This window comes from Lissotriton vulgaris, chromosome 1_1 (genome assembly GCF_964263255.1).
Source record: "Lissotriton vulgaris chromosome 1_1, aLisVul1.2, whole genome shotgun sequence".
In the NCBI taxonomy this organism is placed as follows: Eukaryota; Metazoa; Chordata; class Amphibia; order Caudata; family Salamandridae; genus Lissotriton; species Lissotriton vulgaris.
Genome location: NC_141685.1, coordinates 1,733,422,609 through 1,733,450,110, shown reverse-complemented (window position 1 = coordinate 1,733,450,110; position 27,502 = coordinate 1,733,422,609). Strand labels below are relative to the sequence as shown.

The following is a 27,502-nucleotide window of genomic DNA, read 5'->3' as shown; positions in this document are numbered from 1 at the left end:
TTGATAAAAATGTTATCGGCATTTGTATTGTGCTTTTTTCTCAGTAGTATGCCAGTATATCACTTTCTTAGTCTTGCCTTCCTTTCTCAAGGTTCTAGAAATTCAGTCATTCGATTGTAAATCCTTTTTGACAATATGTAGTTGGAGAGCTATTGGTGTTTAGTTTAGAAGTGGTTTGTGTAAGTTAGTGTGAAAGTATGTCTGGTTTTATCTCAGATCTTTTTGTTGTCTAATGTGTATTAATGGGCTTGCTTAATGACTAGTTATTTGTTTTACGTCTTGCCTAGGCAGCGCATACGCTATCTCTTCGAGACATACTGTATCTACTCTGTGGGCTTTGAGCATGCCCATTGCTTTTAATTAGTTCCTGTTAGTGACCTTCGTAAATGTGTGCTTTTCTTTGGTGAATCTGTTTTAGTAGTTGCTCCTTTTGGTGTTTAGGCCCCTCCCATAAAGCCTGTTTAATGTGGTCTAACTCTTTTGGTTATTTGTATTATTATGTGCGCACTCAGTTTTTTAAAATGTATTTGCCTTCGTTTGGGTTTGAGGCTTGTAGTTATTTTTGCATTTCAGACTAAAATGTCCTTCTTTCTTTTTCTTTTTCAGAGGTTGGGGTGGGGGGAATAGTTTGTTGTCTCTGCTCGTGTATTATTGCCCTTCCCACTAAAACACTCTTATCTAATTTTCGTTTGCATCGGCTCGTGTTTTGCCTTTCTGACTACAATGTGTTTATCTGGTTTTCTTTTGCCTCGGATCATGGTTTATGTTTGGATTTGGCAAGGCTGGCCATTTTGTTTTTCCTTAGAAGTGGCTTCTCTGTGAGGCATTTAAGGCTGTCTGAGTTCAATTCTGGCAGCCCCGTATTCTGGTATTTAATTTTGTCACTGTGTATTCTGATATGCTGTTAGATCACTTATGCAAAAACAACAAAAGCAATGTGCAGCAAAAGTCCAGCTTACACTCCACAAACATTCTCTGAGGTGCATCAACACATTCACCCGTTGAACATTCCCATCCGCTTTCACGCTTCAGTTTTTATCAGAGGGTGTTTGATTTGTCATAGAGCTCTTTCATCTTCAGAACCCTGTGACTTTTGAAAATATTCTTGTCAATACAAAAACAAATGCAATATAGTATTAGTAGATGTTTGTATAAATTAAGTTGTAGCCTCTCCTAGTGGCTGTAGTGTTAATAAATTATATGAGGTACTTAGTTTAAATTCAGCCTAAAACCCTGCATGCTGGCTGTTCTCTGATGTTCAAGTTCGCTCTGTTTTTTGTTTTTTTTGCGCATCTTATTGCACCGCATTCAACCTTGGTTTTCCTTTTGCTCTAGATAAATTACTATATATTTTATAAATACATTTATAAGCAAACCGACCTAATGAAATAAAATGAAGACAGTGATAAAGAATACAGTTGTGGCATTTGTCATTGATCCTTGCATTTCGTAACAACATCATGCAATTCAAAAGCAAAATGTAAAATAATTTCAGAATTTACTTCTCTAAATGTGACTATCCATAGTGACCCCACCAACCCACTATTGCTGTGTTTCTAAACTAATACCAGATGACACACATTTATAATTTTATCAGTTTAATACTTGCAATACGACATGCACTCTTTTTGGTACATCTTAGGGATACATAGTTGTCTATCAGTACTATAGAAGGAGGATTTTTCTTTCAAATTATCATTATTTGTAGACTCCAGGAAGCCGAGAAAAGTCAATGTTTTGTCACAATGCAAATTACAATCAGGTGTACCTGTGTGCAGACTAAGCATGGGCGAATTTTGCGGATCTCGCGTTCGCGAATTTTGCGGATTTGCGAACTCGCAATCCGCAAAATCCGCGAATTCCCGCGAATTTGCGGATTTTTTTTTTTGTGTGTGTTCGCCCGTGTTTCTGCCAGTTCGCGAGGGTTTTTACAATTTCGCAATTTGCGAACTTACCTGTCGGGTCGCAAGTTTTGCGAACTTGTTGTTTCTACGTGTCCAGCCTGTTTGGGACACTCTTCTTCATCACTGCCACTCTCTGTCACCACTGCCACTCTCTGACTACTCATACCACCCTCTGGCCCACCCATGCCACCCTCTGTTTCATCACCACACCCTCTGGTTGTCCAGTGTACATTATTTTCGGCAAAGCAAAGCACACCTTCCCTGCCTCAAGTGACCTGAATTAATTTGGGGCTGATTAATGTGTCACAGAATATTTTTTTAGCTGGCACCTGCTTCCTTAGTGCGCCCTGATTAGTGATCTTTTGCACTTGCTAAGTGCTTTCATTGTTGCAAAATTAGTTACAACACCTGCCCTGCCCCAACTGACAATAATGAATTAGGGGCTGATTAATGGATTTTAACTTCCAGCCTGGCTCCTGCTTGTCTCCCTTAGCTGTAATTCAGGACCTTTGTGGCATATGTGTAACTATTCTGAGGTTCAGAGCAGGGTCACATAATAGTTTCAACTGGCAACTGAACTCTGGAGGGGCCCCTCAGGAAGCACTACAGGAAATGGCTACTAATGATGAGCCTGAACTTTTGAACCTGGTAAGTAGTTACTTTCAGTTTTGCTAAGATCGTATTTCTGCAATTTTGCACTTATTCGCGGGGCGCGAACTCACGCAAACAGTGCGAGCAGTGCGAGCAAAATCCGCTGCTCGCGGATTTGCGGATTTTGCGGGAGATTCGCGAATCTCGCGGATTGCGAATTTCCCAAAAATCCGCAAAATCCGCGAGCGGAACGGATTTTCCGCCCATGCTTAGTGCAGACCTCTAATTTGTGATCTTTTATATACAATAAAGCACCATTCTACAGAATGGGAGGTGGGAGGGCAGTGAGCAGTCTGCAGTCAGAGTATCCACGATAAAGGGGATTACCGAAGGTGAGTAACTTGTTCTCATCATAGATACTTCTAACTGCAGATTCCTCGTTTTTAGAACAGACTCCAAAGCAGTTTCCCACAATGTGGTGGATCTGTGGAATGATTTGCACCATAAAGTCCTGCAAGACCGAACGAGCAAAGTGGTTGTCAGACCTGGCTGTCAAGGAGTAGTGCGCTGTGAATCTGTGTCCCCGCCCCACAGAGGTCAAGGACAGGCATTCAGCCTGCCACTGCAGTGGTAGCTGTCTTGGCCCTGGTGGAATGGGCCTGCAGTCCCACTTAGGGCCTGCTCTTTGGACAATACATAGGAGATCCTAATGCAGAAGACTATCCACCTCAACAGACTCTTTTTCTCCACCACCTTGCCCCCTCTGCTCCATAGAACCCCACAAAGAGCTGATCGCCCACTCAGTGGTCTTTGGTGCGGTTGATATGAAAGCTTGAAGCCCTTTTGGGGTGCAGTCAATGGAGTTCTCATGATGAGAACATTGTGAGAGTGATAGATTGCCCAACATAAGTAGTAGTCACGACTTCTGGTAATAGCCCACCCTGGTCTTCAAAAACACTTTGTGGGAAAAACGTGGTGTAAGGTGGCTGCATCGAGAGAGCTTTGAATTCACTCGCATGACGAGCGGAAGTAACCATGACTAGAAACAGTCTTCAAAGTCAGAAGACATAATGGACAGCTGTGTATTGGTTCAAAAGGTGTGCTCATGAGGAATGTGAGAATTAAATTAAAATTCCACTATGGCATCACAAAGCTTGCTGGAGGACATAATTGAGTTAAACCTTTTAAGTTTACATCTGTTTATTGGTAAATATTGGAGTACCACCTGCATCCAAAGGCTGGTGGGCATAAAATACACGGTTTCATGTATCCAGTAATAAGAAGAAAAACACAGAAAACAAAGTCCCTCTCCCTAACTGGGGCCTTAATCCTCCCCCCACCCTATAAACAGTCCCTCCCACACTACTGTCCATCGTTCAGTGTCCAGTGGTTTCATGTCCCAGTTCAAGGTGGTGTAGTGTAGTTCCTATTTTCCCAATAGGCTCTGAGCATTGGAATAACATAAACAATAGTTTAGACTTAGGACTGAGGTCGACTAGGTCTCTATTGAATATGTTAGACTTAATTTAGGTTTGCCAGCTAGCTCATAGGTCACTAGAAACTTTCTCGAATGAACAGGGAGGAGTGAACTTCCCTGGTTAGACAAGAAGGGATTCAGCTTCTGACAACCGCATTAACATGACAACTTTGATCCCCCAGAATAAGGAGTATATCTCCAGAGTCGTATGAAAACAATAGATAGCTATTTCACTCAGTCAATCGTGCATACTTAGTTTCACCAGAGTGCAGAGAAATAGAGAGACAGCGTTTTCAATAAAAGGTGTTATTTATTGAGCAGTCTTCTTTCTCATGCAAGAGAAATGAATTGCCACAATTGCAATACTTGTTATAAAGTAAAGTGCGTACAGTAAAAGGAGTATTATGAAATAATACTGTAAAAGCATTAATATGGTTTCTGAGCCATATGATACTTAAAAGGTATAAAATATATACAGTTACATACAATGATAAAAGTTTGACTAAACGTACTCAACTGGGGCTTCTACATACGCCTACCCCGGTGTACCTAACCTAAGCCTAGTACGTGGGAAGGAGTAAATGAGCTGCAGTTTAAGTTAAGTTAGTTTTTGCCAAGAATCTGACTCAAGAATTCTCTAAGGATATAATCTGCTCCGTACCTTGGTTTTAGAATGAAGGAGGTCTTGTATCTCGCTCTCAGGACTCGATCTCCCAGTAACCCGCAAGGGTGACTGGAAACACTGGAGCTGGATTTTCTCGGCAGGAAAAAAAGACTGCGTCTTTCTCAGTGCGTCATATGGGAAGGACGGCTTCCTTCGGCATTCGCATCAGCTGGGCTTCGGATAAGTAGATAGCCGCTCTGCTCCACACCACTGTGTGTTGCTTAAGGCAAACGCTGGTATATTTATACCTGGAAGGTGCCGTGTTTGACGTAAGGTTGGACATAAGACGTCAATAAAAGATGTCACTAAGAACTGGCCGTTCTTTCAGTGCTCGCAGGAGTTCTAGGACCAATCAAAACAAAAGCATGGGGAATTCCCAGGTTGCTGGAGGTTTGGTTTGTTGAAACAACTCGTTGTACTTTCTTGGAGTCTAAGGAAGTAGCCTTGCCGTATTTGGTTTGCATTGGCTATTACTAAATATGGATTTGATTCTTTTGCCTTTATAAGGGTATGATTTTCTATAACCACATGAGGGCATAAATCGGGATTATTTAATTAGGGTCCTAGATATGATCACAACACCGACTCCACGTATAATGTCCATCATTACCAAATACTAAGCAATATATAAACATGCATGTGTTTTCCAGCCCACCCCAAAATACATCAAATGCATTTGAAATGGTATAGATACACGAAAATGAGTATTATACTGTACGCATTCAAGCAGTGGTATCATTCAGATAATGCAAATATAAATATCAGCTGAATGAAGTGCGAAAATTACATTTATGAAATGGCTCTTAATACAGAAGAGAAGGTCGAGACCATTTCATCACATATTTATACAAGATTGTAAGTGTGCTAGAGGCTGATTCAAAATATTGTCTCAAGAGTCTCTAGGAATAGAAGCTCTGTTCTCTAAGAATAGTTCTACTTTAAGCAGAGTACCTTGTGCCAAAAAAAAAGGTAAATATTTTGGAATTTGGGAAAAATAATTTTTCTTTCAAGGGAAAAAAATAGTTCCAAGTGTTTTCAGCAGTGTTGTTTATAAAAACTGAAGGCCGAGTTGAGGGAACGTTGTGTGCTTGATATTTTAATTGTTATTCTCGTTGTTAGGAGAGAACATTACCTCAGCTAGACCGGCAAAAAAATTTTGTCTACAACAGTAGGTGAAAGTTGGGCCAACGCTGAAAAATCATAAATAGTGCATATATGCGATGCATTGCCATCATTGGTGTTCAGATCAGCAATGTTCACAGAAGGTTGTACCTGTGTGGTGTCGCTTTCATCTCGTACTCCACGGCCACCTAATCCTAATGGTGAAGTCTCAACGAATGCCGTCATCAGAATCGGTAGCCGCTGGGGACAACACGTTGCGTGAGTCGTTACCGGACAAAGCAAAGCGTTGACATCCATTGGTACTGTTGATGGTAGTGTAAGACAGACGTCCAACACGCATTCTTCTCCGCATAGCAGACATCGAAGCACAGGTAAGATGCAATTTTACCAGATCGGTCTGAATGAAAGAAACCAGGTAGTATTCAGATCTCTTAGCCGGGCCAATCCGAGGACCTTAGTGATACGGTCTCGGTATCGTATTGCTAGGATTGTTTCTTCCATCGTAGCCTGAGTTTTGTCTGTGACTTGGCTTGCCATATCGGAGCAGAAGGAACAAAAATAAAATTCCTGCTACAAGTCCCAAAATAAGAGGCAGGCCACCGAAAAGAGAGTGCACAAAATTCGGGAAGATGCCCAGAACCGTTTCAAAAATTGTTAAGTCCTGAAAATATTGTCTTAAATACATGTGCGATGCCACTGGTATCTGACATGTTTAAAATTTGGCTTAACATTTCTACGAAATGCACGGGGCAGTTTGTTGATAAAAGGGTATGTATCTCTGCTGCTGTCCTTGCAGCCTGCAGGTCATACGTCTCTTTGGACGAGGTTAAAGGCACAGTTTTCTGTAAAAGAATAGACTTCATTCTGCTTAAAGTATCAATTCGAATAGAAGAGATATTCACAGAAGGCCACAATGCCGCCTCCATGTCTGGATTGCTGTTTGGATACAATACTTGCATACAGCAAATGACCCTGGAAGTAACGCTCACAAGATAGGTTTTTCCTGGCATCATGCCAAAACAGCTGTGGTCACTCAATATAACGTAGCTACCGTTGGAAAGATGTCTGAAAAATGGCTCTATCTGAGTAGCCTGGGTACCGTGCAGATGACATGAAAGGTTTTTTGATTAACCTTTGCAAGATCCATGCAAGTTTATACCTTCGCATAGGAGTGTACCGCTCAGTGATGTTTTACAATTAGTACCACTAAGAAATACCTCTTTCTTGCCCCCACTCCAACATCTATGTGTAAAAGGTAAATTCCAGGTTGATTTGATGTATCCTTTACCCAACCTTTCATACTGGCCTGCTGGTATATACTTTTGGCAGTATTGAAACTGAAAAGTCGTTATCGGGATTGTAATGGTGCCATGTATTATCCATTCAATGACAGGTCTTTCTGACATTGTCAATGGTAATCTCTCAAGTTTTAAAATGCTCAGCACCGTATAGTCTGCTCCTTTTTGTGCCAACTAAATTTGTCTATCAGTAAGGTTAAAGATGGAAAATAATGACGTTATGTTGATTAGACGCCAAGGCACGTGACCTGAACGGAGGTTTTGTAACGTCCAGCCTAGTTGTACAATAGAACGCAATTGGGACTGACCATGTTGTAACATTATCATATCCTGCTCTATTATATCAATAGCAGATGATACAATGCTGTCCAGTGAATAGATTCTGAAGGACGGAGTCGTTAACCCATTGTCCACTACAGAAAGTGTTTTTTCCAAATTAATACGATAAATTTCTCGTATTTTTTCAGCAGTTTCAATTTGATTTAATTTCCAAGCTTCATTGTATGTTGCGTATATCCTGGCGTATATGAAACGTTTTTGACGCTGTTTGCGAGGTCCCAGTATGAAATCTCGCAAGTCAGCACCTTCTTTAAGTAAAGTTAAGTGTTGCTTCATTTCGGGAAATGTGGATCTCTGTAGCCAGTCGAGGCATAGTTTTCCTACACTGTATGTTGTAACTATCCCTGGATGTTGTCTCTGGGAATATCTTGGGTCTGGCCTGTTCTGTTTGAACCCCTGTATTTTGTTCAGGAATCTATCTTGGCAGTTATTAGTGTCTGTGGGCCAGATCAACCATTGTTCCAGTCAGGAATTGTTCTGTTTTGTTTTAAAATATAGGCCACGTCTAACCCCTCATCTGTAGTGGTGTTTCTATCAGGCATTGGCTTTGGTATAGACTGGTTGTTTAAATCTTTTATCTTGGCTAAACCAAGACAGGTTGTTTGCTGAATTGTGTTATTCAGGAACATTATTTGTTCTGGGATCATGCAGGCTCTGAACAATGCTTCTACACCTTGTACCTGCCATTCTTTTGTACCCCAGATGGTAGACATTTTTTCATAAAATTATTCAGAATAAATCAGTTTAGTGTTTGTCAACATGTTTTTCACTCTGTCTTATTTAACATTTTAACCCCTTCCATGCTCATGACTAGCTCAGCTCGTCATGATGCACGGTTGAGCTGTGCTGATGACGAGCTGAGCTCGTCATGAACAATGGAAAATCTGGGATCCCAGCACCGGGGGGGAAAACACCTAGCAGCCAAGGTGTTAAAATAGAATGTTTCAGGATCAGTGACATTAAACCCCGAGAAGTATGGGAATTTCTCATAAAATGTTTTTGAGCTGCTTTTTTGCGGGGTTGTACAATGTTCCCATTGATTATAACTGAAAATATTTCTAGGATTTGCAGATTTATGCAGATAATGATGCCCAAAGTGGTTGAAACAGTACATTTCCTCATAATTCGACGAACCCTGTAAATAATCATGTGCTGTAAATTTTGATGACATTACTAAATCTGACATCATATTATTAATATTTTTGAAGTCCCAATCATCCGAGAAACTACTAGGTGATACAAAAGTCACTTAAAAAAATCTTAAATTGGTGTGGATATTTCAAGAGCTCAACCGGGCCTTAAATTTCATAATTAGTTTTGTCCCATGCTATACCACCAGGTATAGGGATGGCTGTGATGTTCACTGATGACAGTTCTCTTTTTTCGATGTGTGATGATCTGTGTGGTTTCAGGACCAAGTTGATGTTCTGGCGTGCTGTGTCCATTTTACTATATTTTCCATCAATAAATCTACCCAAACTTAAAACCAAGATGAGCCATAGAAGGATGAAAAATACGCCTAACACAATCCATTGTGAAGTTAGATATGTTTCTCTGATTTGTTGAAAGAGTTCTGTGATTTTTCCTTTGAATGTTTTTGTTTCTGGCTTGTCTCAATGTTCACTTGGATCATCGGAAAAGTCATCAAAGTTGATAAAGTAGCCAGATGCAGTTCTGTCAATTGGTGGGATTGCTTCCGGATTTCCATTGATCTTTGCATTTTCTTTTGTTACATTTGTATAATCCGAGGCTACATCGTTGTAGACTGGTGTTTCTTGTTGAACTGTTGCAATTTGGGTTTCAAGAGGCACAAGTTCCATGGCTTTGTTGCATAGTCCTTTTTTAATTACTGCAGGTTTGTCAAATGTGATTAATCTCTCAGTTTGAACCTCTTGGATTGTAGCAAGATTTGGTCTTCTGCTATTTCTTGGAAGTCCACTGGGCCAACTACTTATTATTGGCCACATGATTGTGGTTTCACCAGGTCGATTGATACAACTCGTTCTCCTTTTTACCAGCAAGGGGCGGTAGTACAACTGATCTTGTTCCGCTGATAGCTAAGACAGGTACTGCTTTTCTGTAAGAAGGCTCCAATTCCTTCTTCACCGCGATCTTTTCTCTGACCAGATCCCCAATCTTTGGAATCCAGACAGGTCTTGCTGGGACAGGTGGTTTTTCTTCAGTGGTAGTTGGCTTTAGCTTTTCGTTACTCAGACTTTTTCTTGTTTCATTTAAGTCCTGTAAAACAGCCAAGCGATCTTTGATATCAAAGGCTTTTTGTTGCACCACTGAAGTCTGACAATCCAAGTCGTGAATGATCATTCTGGTACCAAATAAAAGTTCATACGGACAGATACATCCTAGAGAATTTCTTGGCATATTATTAAGACTACGTTGGACACTTATTAGATGTTTGGCCCACCCATCACCCGAACCTAATATCCTCGCTGTTATAGATTGCTTTATGTCCCGGTTTTTTCTCTACACTACCGCATTTCCCTCTGGATGGAATGGACTAGAATACCGCAATGCAATGCCCATGCTGGCCATGGCCTCCTTGTAAGCCAGAGAGCTAAACGCAGGACCCTGGTCAGAATGTAGCATTCCAATTGCGTATGTGCCGATAAAGACTTGCAAATCTTTTATAACAGTTCTGGCGTCAGCCGAGCGCTGGGGCCACATCCAAATGAATCTCGTCTTAATTTTTATGGGACCGCATTTGTCTGGTCGGACGTCTGCGCATAGATAGCCTGATGCTGTCTAATAGTGGTGTCTGGACTGGTGTCTGGTCCGGTTCACAACTGCGATCTCTGTTGCAGTCCTCACAATTCATTGCAAATTTATAAATTTCTACGCTCATCCCCGGCCACCAGTATTGTGATTGTAATTCTATTAGAGATTTCAGGATCTCTTGGTGCATCAGACCCAATCCCATGTGTGCTTCTTGTATCAAGAAGATTCTCCGGTTCGTGTTTGGAATTACTCGATCCCCCACTCCAGGGATTTGAGCAAACGGAACGGAGTTCGCATCAAATATGTATGTATTGCCGAGTGGATAGTTTAGAGGTAACTTCGCATAATTGCCTTCCATTGAAGCTTTTACAGCAAGCAGCGTTTTGCCATCTGTGTTTTTTCGTACGCTTTTTTGTAGCTACGGAAGCCGAGTGATCAGCTGCCGCTGTGGCTCTGTCAGCCAATGAATTCCCTGCAACGTGAACGCCATAACGTTGAAGACTCTGCGTATGTATCACGTAAGTCTTTTGTAGTTCTTTCTGCAAAAGAACTACTTGTTCCCATAGTTTTTAATGCTTTATTGTGGCACCTGTCTCATCTTTGTAACCATTTTTTATCCAGGTCTGCATGGAATTATTGTAAGATCGGACGCAGTAATGCGAATCGCACACTATTAGTGTTGGGAATTCGCGATCAGCATTTTCAAGCGCCATCTTTAGAGATCTTATTTCAGCTCGCTGAGCTGTACAGTTTATGAGAGATTCAGTTTTGGTGACCATCGGTCTGAATTTACCTAGGCGCCAGCGACCTTTAACAATCGCGCATGCTGCATTGTAAATCTGTTTTTCCACAACGTAGTGTTGTGCAAATCTGTCCGTGTGGATTACACAGGTGTACTGTTTGAGGGGCAGAATATCGATCGGCAGAGGACATTCATTTTAATATTCCAGATATTCTAGTTTTTTCATTTTCGGATCAAATGCGTGTGTCACGTCTTCTGTTGCAAGAGAAGTTTCCCATTTTATCCATTTTGGATCTAGAGCTTTAGCATTAGGATTGCCTGGTATTGTTACTGCCTCAAGGGCTGATACAGCTGTTAAAACAGATATCCTTTTTCCCTGTGCTAGGGCTCTTTCTTTTGCTACAGAAGTTTGAACCGCAGTTAGAATTTTTTCAGTTGAACTGAATTTCATTTCAGCTTGTGTGTACAAATGTGATTTGTAAGCTATTGGTACAGTTTCTCCCTCATTAGAGGTCAGGTATGTGAATCCGCATCTTCCTGGGATGACTCTGATTACAATGTTGCGTTCATTTGCGCGTGTTTGCAGTTTTGTTTTAGTTAACATATCTGTCTGTAATGATCTTAAAATTTCTGTTTGTTTTTTTGTCCAATAATTGGTTTAAAATCAGGTTTTATTAGTTCGTAGAGAGATTTAACCCTCTCTGCATAATTTAGGAAGTATGTTCTTCCGAAATTCAGTAAACCTAGTATTGATTGTAAGTTTTTCCGCGTTTTTGGAGCTTGGAGTACTGCACACTTCTCTAAGAAGTTGTCTGCTAGGCTTTTGCCTTCACTTGATAATTCATATCCTAAAAATAGGACAGTTAGATGGGCAATTCGTGGTTTTTTAAAGTTAAATTTGTACCCTTCAGCTGCGAACCCAAGTATTATGGTGTCCACTCTTTTCAAGTGAGTCTCTAGGTCATCGTCTGTAAGATAGATGTCATCGACATAAGATAATGCCTCATCATCATATATTTGTAGTAACGCTGTTACCCTGGCTGAAAATAATCCTGGGCTGTTCTTGAATCCCTGAGGGAGACGACAAAATTGTTTTTGGGTCCCCATACTGGAGAAAGCGGTCAAATATCTGCTTTCAGGTGCAATGTTTAGACAGAAGAAACCATTTGAAATATCTAATGTTGTTTTATATTTTTTGCGCACGATGTTATTCATTAGTGCTGCACTGTAAAAGTTTTACAGCAGGAGTTTAGATGTCTGTAGTCCAAAACTAGACGATATGAATTGTCTGGCTTGGAGACCGGAAACAAAGGATTGTTCATTTGTGAGGTACATGTTTCAACCACCCCCTGATATTCAAGTTGATCTAAAATTTCTTTTACTTGTTTTTTAGCTTCTTGCTTAACAGGATACTGCCTCTGTGCAGTAGGTTGATTTTTTAACTGGATTTTATGGTGAGGAGAATCCTCATCCCATCCTACATGATTTTTATATAATGCAAGGGCTTGTGCCACTGCTCATTTTCTAGCAAGTGTGTATTTTTTATGAATTGGAATTTGATTTGAGAAGGCAGGCATAATCATTTCTTCGCCATGTGGGCACTCCCTGACAAACTCTGGTGGCCAGTCTTTCTCTGCTAGAAGGATATCATAGCCTTTAGATAGATTCTCCCAAAAGAGACCTTTTATTTTCCTAGTTTTATCACCCTCTATAAGTAATGTTATTTCATATAGTTTATGGGGCACGCTCACTCGGGTGTCTGCAGTTTCCACTTGAATGTATTCATTCGTGTCCACTGTCTCCAGAAGATTCATCAGGATGTTGCGAGCTATGCTCACTTCTGCTGTGCTGTCTAGCATTGTCTGGGCCCACTCTACGTTTTTCAGTTGTGTCCTCAAGATTCTTGGCTTTTTTTATTTTAATACTCGCTACCTTCTTTCTTGGAAATTGTAATTTTTTACTTTGATGAGCAGGTTCCCTGTCTTTGGACTTGACGTGCTCTTCTTTATGTTCTGACCGCCCTCTTCTTTCCGATTTCTTTGATGAAGTCTGAAAAGATCGAGAGGAACGTGTATCAATATCTTGATATCTGTCAGGTTTTCTCAAATTGTCCCTATTTCTAAGGTTGTATCTTTTTTCAGAGTGCTCCCTTTTGGGAGACTTGCCCCCCCCCCGTTCTGGAGATTTATCTCTTCGTTGGGGAGACCTTCCTCTGGTCTGAAACTGTTTTTCTCTGGGGGTGGTTTGTTTGTTACACTCTCACTTCTTCTTTTGAGATTTGAGATTATTTTTAATAAAAGTTTTTAGGATTTTCAATTAGTTGGGGTTTTACTGGTTTACCACCCAAACTATCTCTGCCTAATTCTTCATAGGATTTTTCAATTATTTTAGCAAGCTCAAAAGGTTGGTCTGTTATATCTGTTTCCTTCATTTTTGGCGGATTGCCACGCATGCTGCTTCTCCTTTTATGTTGGCTAATAATAAAGCCGAGACCTGCTTAAAGTCCTTCAGTAATTTCATACCCAGAGTTAAAGCAGGTTCTGGACCGTATTCATTTTGAATCTGTCTTAGTACATCTGGTATAACCGCCATAGACGGAACACCATGTGTTTTTGTGTAGATAGAAGCAAAGACTGTGCCCCAAGTGTCACAGTCCTCCACATGTGGTGCGATCCCCATTGGGAGACAGATAGTCAGAATTCTGTGTTTTTCGTGAAGGGTAGTATCAGGAAATACTGCCTCTATCTGAGTGATTTTTTGAGCTAAACCAGAATGGAATTTGTTCCCGTTTTGCGGGTGTTTTACCAAGACATGATTGTATATTCTGTGGTGTAATCTTGTTTGTGTTCCCCTGTTGAGGGGTGTTTTGTGGAATTTTAATTGCAGGTTGGACTGTTGAAGTCCGCATGACATATTGGCCCAATTGTCTATGAATTTTAATTAGTTGTTTTAGATGGACTAAAAGTTCTCTGTCTGACATTGTTTCAATGTCCGGATGTGGTGTGTAGCTGGCTAGAACCGGCCATGTGGCTCCTGGTCTACCTAGTGGACCGAGCCTGGTAATGTGATTTTGATGTTTTAGGGCGCCATTAAACAAGAGCAGGTGCTCTTGGTATGTTAGTGGAATTTCAACTTCCTCGAAAGGACAGTATTCCTCTGGAGATTCCGCTATTTTGTAGTAGTGGAACTCATGTGTTATAGCATTTGCTGCTGGAAAATGTATCCAGGAATAGAATACCTCTGTCTGCCGAAATTCATGTGCCTCTACCACAAATATGCCTGTACCACCTCTTGATGATACTCCATTTTCTATACGTTTTATAGTTATGGTTTTTCTTACATTGATCGGGATGATTATTGCATCATGGTCCACCCACCCTCTAAACAGTCCCTCCCACACTACTGTCCATCGTTCAGTGTCCAGTGGTTTCATGTCCCAGTTCAAGGTGGTGTAGTGTAGTTCCTATTTTCCCAATAGGCTCTGAGCATTGGAATAACATAAACGATAGTTCAGACGTAGGACTGAGGTCCACTAGGTCTCTATTGAATATGTTAGACTTAATTTAGGTTTGCCAGCTAGCTCAGAGGTCACTAGAAACTTTCTCGAATGAACAGGGAGGAGTGAACTTCCCTGATTAGACAAGAAGGGATTCAGCTTCTGACAACCGCATTAACATGACAACTTTGCTCCCCCAGAATAAGGAGTATATCTCCAGTGTCTTGTGAAAACAATAGATAGCTATTTCACTCAGTCAATCGTGCATACTTAGTTTCACCAGAGTGCAGAGAAATAGAGAGACAGCGTTTTCAATAAAAGGTGTTATTTATTGAGCAGTCTTCTTTCTCATGCAAGAGAAATGAATTGCCACAATTGCAATACTTGTTATAAAGTAAAGTGCGTACAGTAAAAGGAGTATTATGAAATAATACTGTAAAAGCATTGATATGGTTTCTGAGCCATATGATACTTAAAAGGTATAAAATATATACAGTTACATACAATGATAAGTTTGACTAAACGTACTCAACTGGTGCTTGTAAATACGCCTACCCCGGTGTACCTAACCTAAGCCTAGTACGTGGGAAGGAGTAAATGAGCTGCAGTTTAAGTTAAGTTAGTTTTTGCCAAGAATCGGACTCAAGAATTCTCTATGGATCTAATCAGCTCCGTACCTTGGTTTTAGAATGAAGGAGGTCTTGTATCTCGCTCTCAGGACTCGATCTCCCAGTAACCCACAAGGCTGACTGGAAACACTTGAGCTGGATTTTCTCTGCAGGAGAAAAAGACAGCGTCTTTCTCAGTGCGTCAAATGGGAGGGACGGCTTCCTTCGGCACTCGCATCAGCTGGGCTTCGGATAAGTAGATAGCCGCTCTGCTCCACACCACCTTGTGTTGCTTAAGGCAAACGCTGGTATATTTATACCTGGAAGGTGCCGTGTTCGACGTAAGGTTGGACATAAGACGTCAATAAAAGATGTCACTAAGAACTGGCCGTTCTTTCAGTGCTCGCAGGAGTTCTAGGACAAATCAAAACAAAAGCATGGGGAATTCCCAGGTTGCTGGAGGTTTGGTTTGTTGAAAGAACTTGTTGTACTTTCTAGGAGTCTAAGGAAGTAGCCTTGCCGTATTTGGTTTGCATTGGCTAGTAGTAAATATGGATTTGATTCTCATGCCTTTAACAGGGTTTGATTTGTTATAACCACATAAGGGCATAAATCGGGATTATTTAATTAGGGTCCTAGATATGATCACAACAGTGGCCTTGCATAGAACATCATATAAGCCCAATGTACGAACTACAACTCTTTGGGAATAATGGGCTGGACTATGTATCTGGAGCACATGAGTTCTTTCTATTCTTGTTAATGCATGGCCCCATGCTTTCTCAAAACATGACCCTAGTTTGAGCATAATTCCTGCCCACCACCAGCAACAGTAAGAAAAGCTTGGAGTTGAAATAAACTCCCTCAACTGTGGTTTAAGAACAATAACAAAGCTCAACATCATAAGCACACTAAGTAAGTAAGGTTTGGGTCAATTGGAACTCAACACCAAGAATATTAGTTTGAGAAGCAATAGAAATTCCAGCATTGAAATTCTTACCAAAACTAATGCACAAGGTACACATACTTTCGTTCCAATCACTGGAAACACCTATCCATGCAATAAGGTACCAAGAGTGCAAAAATCAGTAGCAGTAAAAAATAAGAAAGTATGTTAAAGTAATCCAGTAGACCAATTACCAGTAGAAACCAGTTTATTCAGAACAGACAGCTTGTACATCCACAAAGTCCAGAAGTCAAAGTCTCTCTAACCAAACCCCCACTGTTAGAACACTCAGTGACATAGAAACCATAACAATTCCATAAGAGTGTTCTAACGGGGAATACTACACACCTTCCCCCTTTTAAAAAACAAAAAAAAAACCAGTGAAAGAAAACCTCACAAAAAACGAACGCACAAAATCACGCAATTTAACAGGAGTATGTTTGATACGAGAGCTTTTCCTCAATAAAGAACTATTCAAACCTACAGCATTACTTACACAATCATTGTCAGAGATGTTACAAGAAACAGGAACTTGGGTATCGCTCACACTCGCAGGAATGGACACATTGGTGTCAAAACATTGTGGATCACAACCAAAAGTATCCAACATTGCAGAGTAACTTTCATTCTCCTCATAAGACCTTCGAGAACAAACTTGAGGAGACATTTTAGATTCCGTAGATTTACATAAAGAAACTCGTCTAAAGTTCCATATTTTGCCATCTTCTACTCTTACTGCTTTGCTGAATATTTCTACTACTTTACAAGGATCTGACCATTTTGCCCATTTGTTACCACAAAACCTACCAAACTTGACTCTTACAAAATCTCCAATCTCGATTTTTGAACTATGATTGGTTTTCTGTGCAGAAATTCCTCTCATTTTTCCCTGATACCTTGAAACTCTCTCCTGAAACTTAGAAGAATCGGAAGAACTAGGAAATACTTTAACTTTCATCCACCAAGGAAGAAGCTTTGAACCAGGCTTCCTACCGCGCAACATTTCAAATGGGGAAAGGCTAGTGACAGAATTGGGAGAAGTACGGTAAGACAACAAAGTTGCACGTAACGCTTTTTTCCAATCCATGTGACTTTTAAGTGCCAATTGAATAGACTCTTTGATGACTCTGTTAAAGCATTCTATTTGACCATTGGCCTGAGGGTTGTAATTAGATACTCGCTTATGTATTATGCCACATCTTTCAATTAACAAAGCAAACTCTACTAATAAACTGAGGACCATTGTCCGAAACAATTTCAGCAGGAATACCCTCTCTACAAAAAATCTCATCCAAATATTCAATAACCGGTGTAGAAGTAATTCTTTCAACAACTTTCAACTCTGGCCATTTAGAATAGTAATCAATCAATACCAAACCAAACACTTACTTATCAGTAGACAAATTAAGTGGACCGATAATGTTGATACCAAGTTTTTTCCAAGGACTCAAAACTAATTCAATTGGAGAAACACTAACAACCAGAGGTTTAACTGGCTTATCACTCTTCGCACAAGGAGAACAAGAACAGACCCATTTATCAACCATTCTATCAACACCTGGCCACCAGTAAAATTCTCTGATTCGTCTTTTGGTGCTGGACATCCCCATGTGCCCTTCGTGAGCCATAGAAACAATTTTTTCTCTTAGCTTGAAAGGAGGCACTATTTTGTCACCTCTAGTCACAAAACCATAGTCAAACATAAGTTCTTCCTTAATCTTATAAAAGGATGATATCTCGCCAGATAGCTTTCTTTCTTCAGGCCAACCATTCTGCTAAAACTCAACAACATCTGACAAAATGCTGTCTTCACTCATAGCTGCTCTCCATTCTGCTTCAGAAATGGCTTCCGACCCACTTTTGAAATTCTCACCATTTATATCATCAATAGAGAAAACCACATCAGAATCATTATCAATATTGCTAATTACACAATTGTCCGGCAAGGGTAACCTTGACATGCAATCAGCATGTACATTAAAACGACCAGGAATGTACTCAATTGCACACTGAAATTCTTGCAATTTAGCCGCTAAACGTGCTAGACGAGCAGTCAGGGTCCGACCACCACCAGCTGCCAACATGTTAATTAACGGCTTGTGGTCGGTTCTTAAACAAAATTTTGTGCCCCACAGAAATTGTCTAAAATGTTGCACAGCCCAAGTGCAAGCCAACAGTTCTTTTTCGATGGTAGAATAGTTGTATTCTGCACCTCTAAGAGTTCTAGATGCATAAGAAACTACATACTCCTCACCCATATTCTTTTGCAACAGTACAGACCCTAACCCAACATTACTTGCATCAACAGCCACTATACAATCTTTACAAATTTCAAATGGTCTTAAGAAAGGAGCATTGACAATTTCATTCTTAAGGAGTTCAAAAGCAAATTGTTGTTCTTTGTTCCAAACAAATTTTTCATTTTTCTTCAACAGTAATCTTAATGAATAAACTTTTGAGGCATAATATTTTACAAATTTGCTGTAAAATTCAGTAAGACCTAAAAATGATACCAGTTGTTCTTTTGTGGTTGGAGTGGGAGCATTAGATATACTTTGTATATGATAAAATTTAGGTTTGATGCCTTGTGAGGAGATCTCATGACCCCAATATTCCACAATACTTAGTCTAAATTTACACTTTGCAAATTTTAAAGTTAAGCCTTTATTCTGTACACATTGCAACACTTTTTCCAAATTCTTGTCATGGTCCTCAAAATCCTTTCCAAAGACTAGAATATCATCCTGGAAGGCAATAGCACTAGTACAACCCTCCAGGACTTCCTTCGTGAGTCTTTGGAAAACTGAGGCCGCACTTGCAAGCCAGAATGGCATGCGACGAAATTGAAACATACCCTCAGGAGTAATAAACGTTGTTAAAATTTTTGACTCCTCCTAATGTAAAACTACTTGATGATAAGCACTAGCTAAATCAATGGTGGAGAAAACACAAGCACCAGATATTCTCCTTTTTAGTAAAAACAAACACAGTTCTTAAAATTATGAAAATCTTTTACTATAGCTACTTCAGGGACTATCTCTTTACTTTTAGTATCTTTCCCTATAATTTCGCTTACAAAGATTTCAGATTGTTCAATCCCTTATGCGATATTTATTACTTCACTAAGTGAAGATTCTGTGCCCATCCATAAACGTTCTTGAATTTTTTTACTTTTAGCCTTCATCATAATTTGGTTTCTTAATACCTGTTCAAAATTAATTGTTTCAAAAGTACATGAACCAGCTAAAGTGCGAAGTGCAGCTACATAGTTTTCGATGGATTCATCTTCCTTCTGAGCTCGGGAATAAAACTTAAATCTCTCCATTACTGTATTAATTTTTCTACCAAATCTAGTACTCATTTGTTTAATAACCACTTCAAATACATTAAAATCACCTCCACCTTCTATTGCAGGTACATTTTCTAATTCTTTTAAACCTGCTCCCCCTAAACAATTTTTTAACAATGCCAATTTCCTTTTTGGGGAACAACCATCCTCTTCAATAACATCAACATAAGCCAAAAACATGGGATACCAGAGATCCCATTCCATTTTTGGCTCACCTGCAGAAGGTAGAAAATGAGGTGGAATATTAATGTTGTTAGACATTCTTAACTACACATATGTCGTAAATACAATATGTAGTAATGTGTGATAATAAAATAATGAATTAAAATAATGAAAGTAGTCACCGATGTCTGCAGCAGAATTAAAATAATAAAAGTAGTTACCGATGTCTGTAGCAGGCAGACGTTGCTAGAGCAAAATAGGTAGTTCAGACTAGTTCACATACAAGATTCCCAACATGTAAGATGCTCGTTTCAAGACTAAATAAAGTTCTTTGGCTCCGGTGAAAGTCAGCGCATTGTTTTTAAACTTGCGATGAAATTGACGAAATAAGATGGCCGCCGTGCGTCTGACGTCACATCAAACTAGCGTCAAGACTCGATGCTGGAATTATTAATCAGCGTCAAATGCGGCCAAAGAAGAAAGACGTTCGCAGCACGCTCCTCAATCAGGTAAAGGTTTGAAAAATGCGCTGAATATTCTTTTTTAAAGACGGCAAGTTTCAACATGCAAATACTTTAGCAAAAGTAAATAAAAAGTTCCTTAAAGCTGTGATGTAAACCCTTGCGCTCAGATTCACACACAGCGCACAGAAGTACCAATAGGGTCCACAAAGCTCTCAAAATCAGGGGAAGAGAAAATGAGCAAAAAAAATAAAAATATGTTTGACAGTAGACAAACTCCCGCTGGTGCAGTCCAAGCACATACGAAACAATCAGCCGCAGGTGCAATCAACACACTATTAAATACCTTTTGAAAACGAGTGAGTGCTGTCTTGAGAAACTGGATAAAAGTACATTTCTTTTCTTTGAGATGGGTTCTTCATAGTAGTTCCCGATCGTCGCCAAATTGTAAAGTAATTGTAATAAGATGAATAATGAAGAATAGACAAGGTGTAGCATTAGAAGGATGCTTTATTCATCAGATGGTAAGTAAATGCGTGTAGGGCCAACTGAGTCAACACCTCACCAAGTTCTCCTTACTAGATGAATGCCAATCAGGATTCAGAGCAGGGCACAGCACGGAAACAGCGACGCTCCATATTGTTGATGATGCGTTACAAGCCCTTGATCAAAATCAAGCATGCCTACTAATTCTATTAGACCTATCATCGGCGTTTGACACGGTAAATCACGAAGCATTATTGACCAGGCTACAGGACAGGATGGGATTGTCCGGAAACGTGCTGAAATGGTTTGAGTCCTTCCTACAGAATAGAACACAACGATTCCTGGTCAACCAATCGATTTCACCTCCATGCCCTAACTCAATAGGAGTCCCTCAAGGATCGACGTTATCCCCAGATCTGTTCAACTTGTATGTTGAACCTCTCGCAGAAATTCTCCGAAAATCACAGATATCCTACCACATGTATGCTGACGACACACAAATTTACATAAAGATCGCCTCCCTTGATGACATTGAAATAATGAATGAGACACTAAAAATGGCATTGCAATGGTTAACCACCAATCATCTGAAGCTAAATGCAAACAAAACAGAGTTCCTACTAATTTCACCCAAAAGGAGTAATAGGGATATAAAGGAATGTACCAAACGGGTGACTGCACTAAACTGCACCCCAAACCTAGTCAACTCAGCTAAATCGCTAGGAATCATCTTAGACGAGAAACTGGACATGAATGCCCATATTAATTCAATGGCGAAAAGTGCCCGCTTCCACCTGAGCTACTTAAGAAAACTGAAACCTTTCATCTCAGAATCGGATCTTAAACTGGCAATCCAATCACTAGTTATTTTCTAGAATTGAATATGGCTGTACTACCTTAGCTGGCCTACCAAAAACGCACACGGCCCCACTAAAAGCATGCCTCAATGCAGCGGCAAGACTCATCACTGGATCAAGAAAATTTGATCATATATCTCCCCACCTGAAAGCTTTAAACTGGCTACCCTATGAAGCCAGAATCCAAATGAAGATTTTATGCATCACCCATAAAGCGATCCATTGTAATACTCCAAAATACCTAGCCAAGAAAATTGAATTATCTGGAGGCAACAGACCAGCGAGGAGCGCCAAAGAATTGCTACTGCGACCAGCCCTCTTCCGAAAGAAAAGAACCTATGACAGATAATTCACAGGAGCGGCCCCCAGATACTGGAACTAACTCCCCCCTAACATCAGGAAGATTCATAACATTGTAACATTTAAGCGGGAAGTGAAAAGTATTTTGATGAGTAGATTCCTTACTTAGGGAGGCATACGAATCAATACTATGGCCCATTCCTGTCTGAACACTGAACATTAATGTCACCTGAAGGGGAAGACCCGACACAAATTGTAAGGTGACTAATTGAGGACACCAGATTGACGCATCATTTAAGACTTTGCTTTATCCCTATCGTTACCCCATGTCAATATGAACATATAACCGTATCTCACATCCAAAACTATTTAATCCTCTACCTCATTCTTAGGTGTTTATTGGGTTTATGATATAAGTTAAGTCTAACCTTACCTCCTAATGTAGAGTGCACATGCGTGAGTACCTTAGATCATCTACCTCATCTATGCTTGTTACTGTAGAATTGTTTGTATATTTATTAATTTCCAATTCACTTAGGTGGGCTTTCAGGGCTTATGATATAAGTTAAGTCTTACCCTACCTCCTATTGTAAATTGCACATGCGTGAGTAACGTATATCATCTACCTCACTTCTACTTGTTTTGTAGAACTGTTTGTTTTACATATTAATCTCCAATTCACATTCTATGTTATGCTATGTCTTATGTCTATGTTAAGCGCTCTGATACCCAAGGGTCTTGTTCGCGCTATACAAAACTCTATAATAAATAAATAAAATCTAGGGGGGGACCACTTGGTGCTCAGCCCGGCTCTCACTACTCTAACTGAATCCTCACGCTCACACAAGCATTCCAACACTCCACTCACGCGCGCACCAACATTCCACTAACATTCATACTACTAATGGCTGAGCAGCAAGAACTAGACCACTACATCACCTTCCCCCTTTTGAACAGAAACAAAAATTCTGTAAGTACATTCACAACATGAATTAACATTGGTGTAAAATTGCTAACACAGGATGTGAAGGAAAAGAAATATGCAATAAATCGTAAAAGTAAATGCATTGCATTAATAAAGAACAAAAGACATAGTATGCAATTCATAAGCATATTACAAAGACTGAGAGAAAAGCAAAATATATTAAGAAAGGTGAAGATTTCACCCTGATGAACTATAAAATAAGTTCAACGTGACAAGGTAAGGTGAGGAATAATGTACCACAACCAAAAGAATAAAATCACACACTGTCACAAAATTACAGAAGCCGTAGAATCTACACACAGTGGATAATTAAACCCATTAAATTAAAACAAAATAAGTAGAGACACAGCAGGTGATATATGCACGAAAAAGTGAATATCACAAAGTGACCTATCCACATAAAGTGGAAATCCCCGTACGCAGGAAAAAGTGGCAACCCCTTAACTAAATGGAAAACCCACAAGCCAGGAAGACCACAAAGCCAAAGGCTACAACAAAGTGAACCTTGATAAAACAAACTATAATCATATAGTTAAATTAAATAACGTACATTAATGAGTTATGTGGCATTTCAAGTATGACTAAAATGACACGGGCAATGAATGCGTATTATGAAAATTCTGTTACTGGCTGAATTAAGAAGCTGTAGGCAACAATCTATACTTGCATAAGGCACAAAACTGTATAGGGAGAAGTCAGTGTAAAAAGGTGTGCGCATCACCCACACTGAAGCATAAAACAAGTGGAAGGAGACCAGCTCCCAAACATAACTACCCTAAAAACAGTCAAAGCTTAGAGCATTGATAATAAATAGATTGGCCAAAACCATAACATATAAATGCATTCCCTGAAAACAAAGCACTCGATTAATTTATGAGTTATGAATAGCATATCCTACAGCCTATAAATAAAACTGTAGCACCTATGTAAATGCTTGCATAAACTATCACAAGCAAATCAAATGGTTAACATAAACAGAGCAATATAAAGCTTGGTGTTGCTGTAAGTGCGACACAGGCCAAACCATTTTTTTTTTACCTAAACAAGTTACCAAGCTTGGTGTTGCGGTAAGCACAACACAGGCAAATTAATACATCAAATTCATCACGTTTCTTTTAAACAAATAAGCTAAACGCTTGGTGCTGCTGAATACGTAACTGTGCAACACAGGCAAATTCATTACATTTTTCTTAAAATAAAGTAGCTAATAGCTTGATGTTGCTGAAAGCAAAACTGCGCAACACAGGCAAATTCATTACATTTATAAATTAACCAAAAGCATGGTGTTGCTGAAATCTTAAATTCAACTTTAAGATTTTATTTTTTTTAAACGAAAATCACCACCAACTCTCTAATAATTTTAAACTAAAAACACAGTTAAGCAAAAAGGATAGCCGCCGGTGAGCGAACCCTCTCACCCGAGAATAGTGTTGCACATGTCCCACGCTGAACAGCAACTGATTTAAATGAACATGTCCCACGCCGATCAGTTAATTATTTAAATTGCACCCTCTGTTCCTTGACAGTAGTGATGACGAAAGTAAACAGCTGCAGATGCAGAACTAGTGAAAAATAGCGTGACTAAATCTCCAGTATAAGCACAATATGGCGCTCTACAACGCTTTCCCGGATGACTCACGGTGAGTTCACGCTCATAGGTGTCCAGGGGCAGTTCCGGTCGCCAAGGAAACAAAATCTCTCATTGAGCAAAAAGAAGCAGTCATGAAAGCACTGGAGGATGTGGCAGACACATTACGTCTTCTGACGCTTAGACCGGGTGACTCTCGGCAAATGCGTTCTCCTGCTGGTTCCCACAACGTCATAGGAGCGTTGAACCACAAGAGGAGAATGAAAAATTGTCTAGCGGACGCGACAAAGAATTTTCAATTCTATTAAGGACACGGAGGCGAGGATTATGCTTCTCTTCACTTTACTGACAAATACAGCAGCCAATAAAAACTTTAAACTGGCATGACCCCGGAAGGACAACCCCCTCCAACAGTCTGCACCAATCACTAACAAGTCCAATATATAACTGTCCATGTTTATCCATACGACCTCCTCTTTCTTTGCGAATACACCATCAGTCCAACGAGACCGGAGGCCAACGTGGCAACTATCGCATCCATCGTCGAGGAAGTCCCCTCCTGTACCACTGCACACAGTTCCAGATCATAGGCTGTCCATCTCAAGTCTGCTTGTGCTGATCTCCTGAAACAAGAATAAATGTCGTAATGGCCATTCCCAAACTTGGAAATACAAACAAGCCATAACAATCATTCGGGTGGGTACAATACATTGCATAACCATACAATAATGCATCAAAATACAGTTCTGCAAGCCCGGGTGGGATAATCCTCGCCTCCGTGTCCTTAATAGAATTGAAAATTCTTTGTCGCGTCTGCTAGACAATTTTTCATTCTATGTCAGTCCACGGCGGCTCAGATTATGCTAGTTTAAAGTTTCTCTACCACCACCGAGGCCACATCCACAATAGGCTTATGATAAAACGTCTTAAAGGTGGATTCAGATGACCAATCCGCCGCAGTCATGATATCTTGAAGCCGAGAACCAGCACCAAAAGATTTTGAGGCCATAGCCCCCCTCACAGAGTGAGCCCCAAATTTAGAGATATCAATGCCTGCCAGGTTCAACAACCAGGTAACCCACCTGGCCAGAGTCGCACTGGCGACTGGGCGGAAAGGTCTCTGCAATGAAATCAACAATTGACCAAAACAAGTTCTAAATTCTCTAGTACAATCCTCATATACCTTAAGGCATTTAACTACACATAATTTACTGTGATGAGGAAATGCAGGATAAGCAATGCATTTTGTATGTGTTTTCGTACGCTTAGAGATCGTAAAAGAAACTCCCTTGGGAGTGAATACTCTACCTGACAAATCCAAGGCCCGAATATCCGACACTCATCTGCATGACATCAAACAGAGCAAAAGCGTAAGTTTTGCTGAGAGCTGTTTGCGAGACAGACCCTCATTAGCCGGCCAAGCCGCCAAAAAATGCAAGACCACCGAAACGTCCCAGAGCTCAGTGTACCCGGGCTGAGGGGGATTCACTAAGCGGATCCCCCTGACTACTTTACACACCAGGGGGTGTTCCCCAACAGGTTTGCCCTCAACATGCGGGTGACCCGCCGAAATAGCTGACCGGAAGTTATTCACCGATCTATAAGCCATTCCTGACCGTGCCAATTCAGATAAGAAATTTACTATCACAGTGATATCGGTTCCCATCGGATCTCCCTGTCGTTCGGTACACCAACCAACCCATCGTCTCCAAGCTGACTCATAGCGCTTGTGGGTGGAAGGTGCCCATGCCTGTGATACGAAAAAGAGAGTGTCTTGTGAAACTCCCGGCACTTGCCAACGGCGCCGGAAAGTCTCCACGCCATGAGGGACAACTGATTCTGAAGGACCAACGGATGGTGGAGACCCACTGGGTCCGTAAGGAGGTCCAGAAACGATGAGATCCGCACCGGCGATGCACAGGTGAGACTCATCGCTACCGGGAACCACGCTTGTGCTTTCCAACACGGGGAGATCAAAATCAACTCCGCCTTCTACCTCCGAACCTAAGCCAGAACTTTTGGGATCATGATAAACTGAGGAAACGCATATAGAATGCCCGTCGTCCATGACTGAAGGAAGGCGTCCGAGCCGATCGCCAAGGGATCCGGACGCCAGCTGTAAAACTGGGGTAACTGTCTGTTGAGTCATGAGGCAAACCGATCCATCACACACGGACCCCACTTGTGGTTCAATGCCCTGAAGATCCTGGGATGCAACCTCCAATCGCTGGCATCTCTCAAATACCGAGAGTTCCAATCCGCCGTCACGTTGGCAGACCCCGGTATATACTCCGCCGTCACTGAAATTTGATGGGCCAGGCAATAATGCCAAAAATCCTTGGCTATCTCCGCCAGGAGCCGAGACCTGGTGCCTCCTAGGCGATTTATGTATCGCACCGCGGACACATTGTCCATGCGTAGGAGAATGCAGCATGAAACTTTCTGAGGAGACAGAGTGCGAATCGCAAAGGAACCCGCCAGGAGTTCCAGGCAATTGATGTGGAGACTCAACTCTTCGCGGGACCAACGACCTGCCGTCTCCACCGAGCCGCAACGGGCTCCCCAGCCCCAGCGGCTGGCATCCGACTCTATCACCACCTCTGGATTGGCCGCGAAAATGGCTCTGCCATTCCACGCATCCATATGCTCTAACCACCAGTTCATCTCCGTACGAGCCTCTGCCGAAAGGGAAACTTGTTGGGCATAAGTCAGACCCTTGCGCAAGTGCAACGCCTTCAACCGTTGCAGGGCCCTGTAATGTAAAGGGCCCGGAAAAATCGCCTGGATAGACGAAGCTAGAAGCCCTACCAGGCGCGCCAGAGTCCTCAAGAAGATTGTCGGAGAGGCAAGCGCTCTCCTCAACTCCTTCCTGATCGCCACTCTCTTCTTCAGGGGCAAGAGCAATTGAGCTTTCACCGAGTCGACCTGGAAACCCAGGAACTCCATCACTTGAGAAGGCCTCAAGATGGTCTTCTGTAAATTCAGAAGGAAGCCCAAGTCCTGAAGGAGTTGAATCGTCCATGACAGATGGAGTGACACCATCTCCGGCGTCCGTCCTAAGATCAGTATGTCGTCGAGGTAAATAATGAGGCGAACGCCTCTTTTCCTCAACCTCTGCACGATGGGTTTCATCAACTTGGTGAAACACCACGGGGCGGATGACAGTCCAAAGGGCATGGCAGAAAACTCGAACCACCGGTTGCGCCACTGAAACTGTAGGAACCGTCGGTGCGGGGGATAAATGGAAACTGCCAGGTAGGCGTCTTTTAAGTCCAGGCGTACCATCCAATCCTGTTCCAGGAGGATGTCGCGTAGGAGGTGTATACCTTCCATTTTGAAGTGTCAATACACCACCCAGCCGTTGAACTCTCTGAGGTTCAACACCAGCCGATAC

General features: G+C 41.1%; 1 protein-coding gene across 3 annotated transcripts in view; it reads left to right on the top strand.

Annotated features, from left to right (window-relative positions):
- The window catches only part of NUP107 (nucleoporin 107), a 590,137-nt gene that overhangs the window by 490,932 nt on the left and 71,703 nt on the right, over window positions 1-27,502 (top strand). The window lies entirely within an intron of this gene.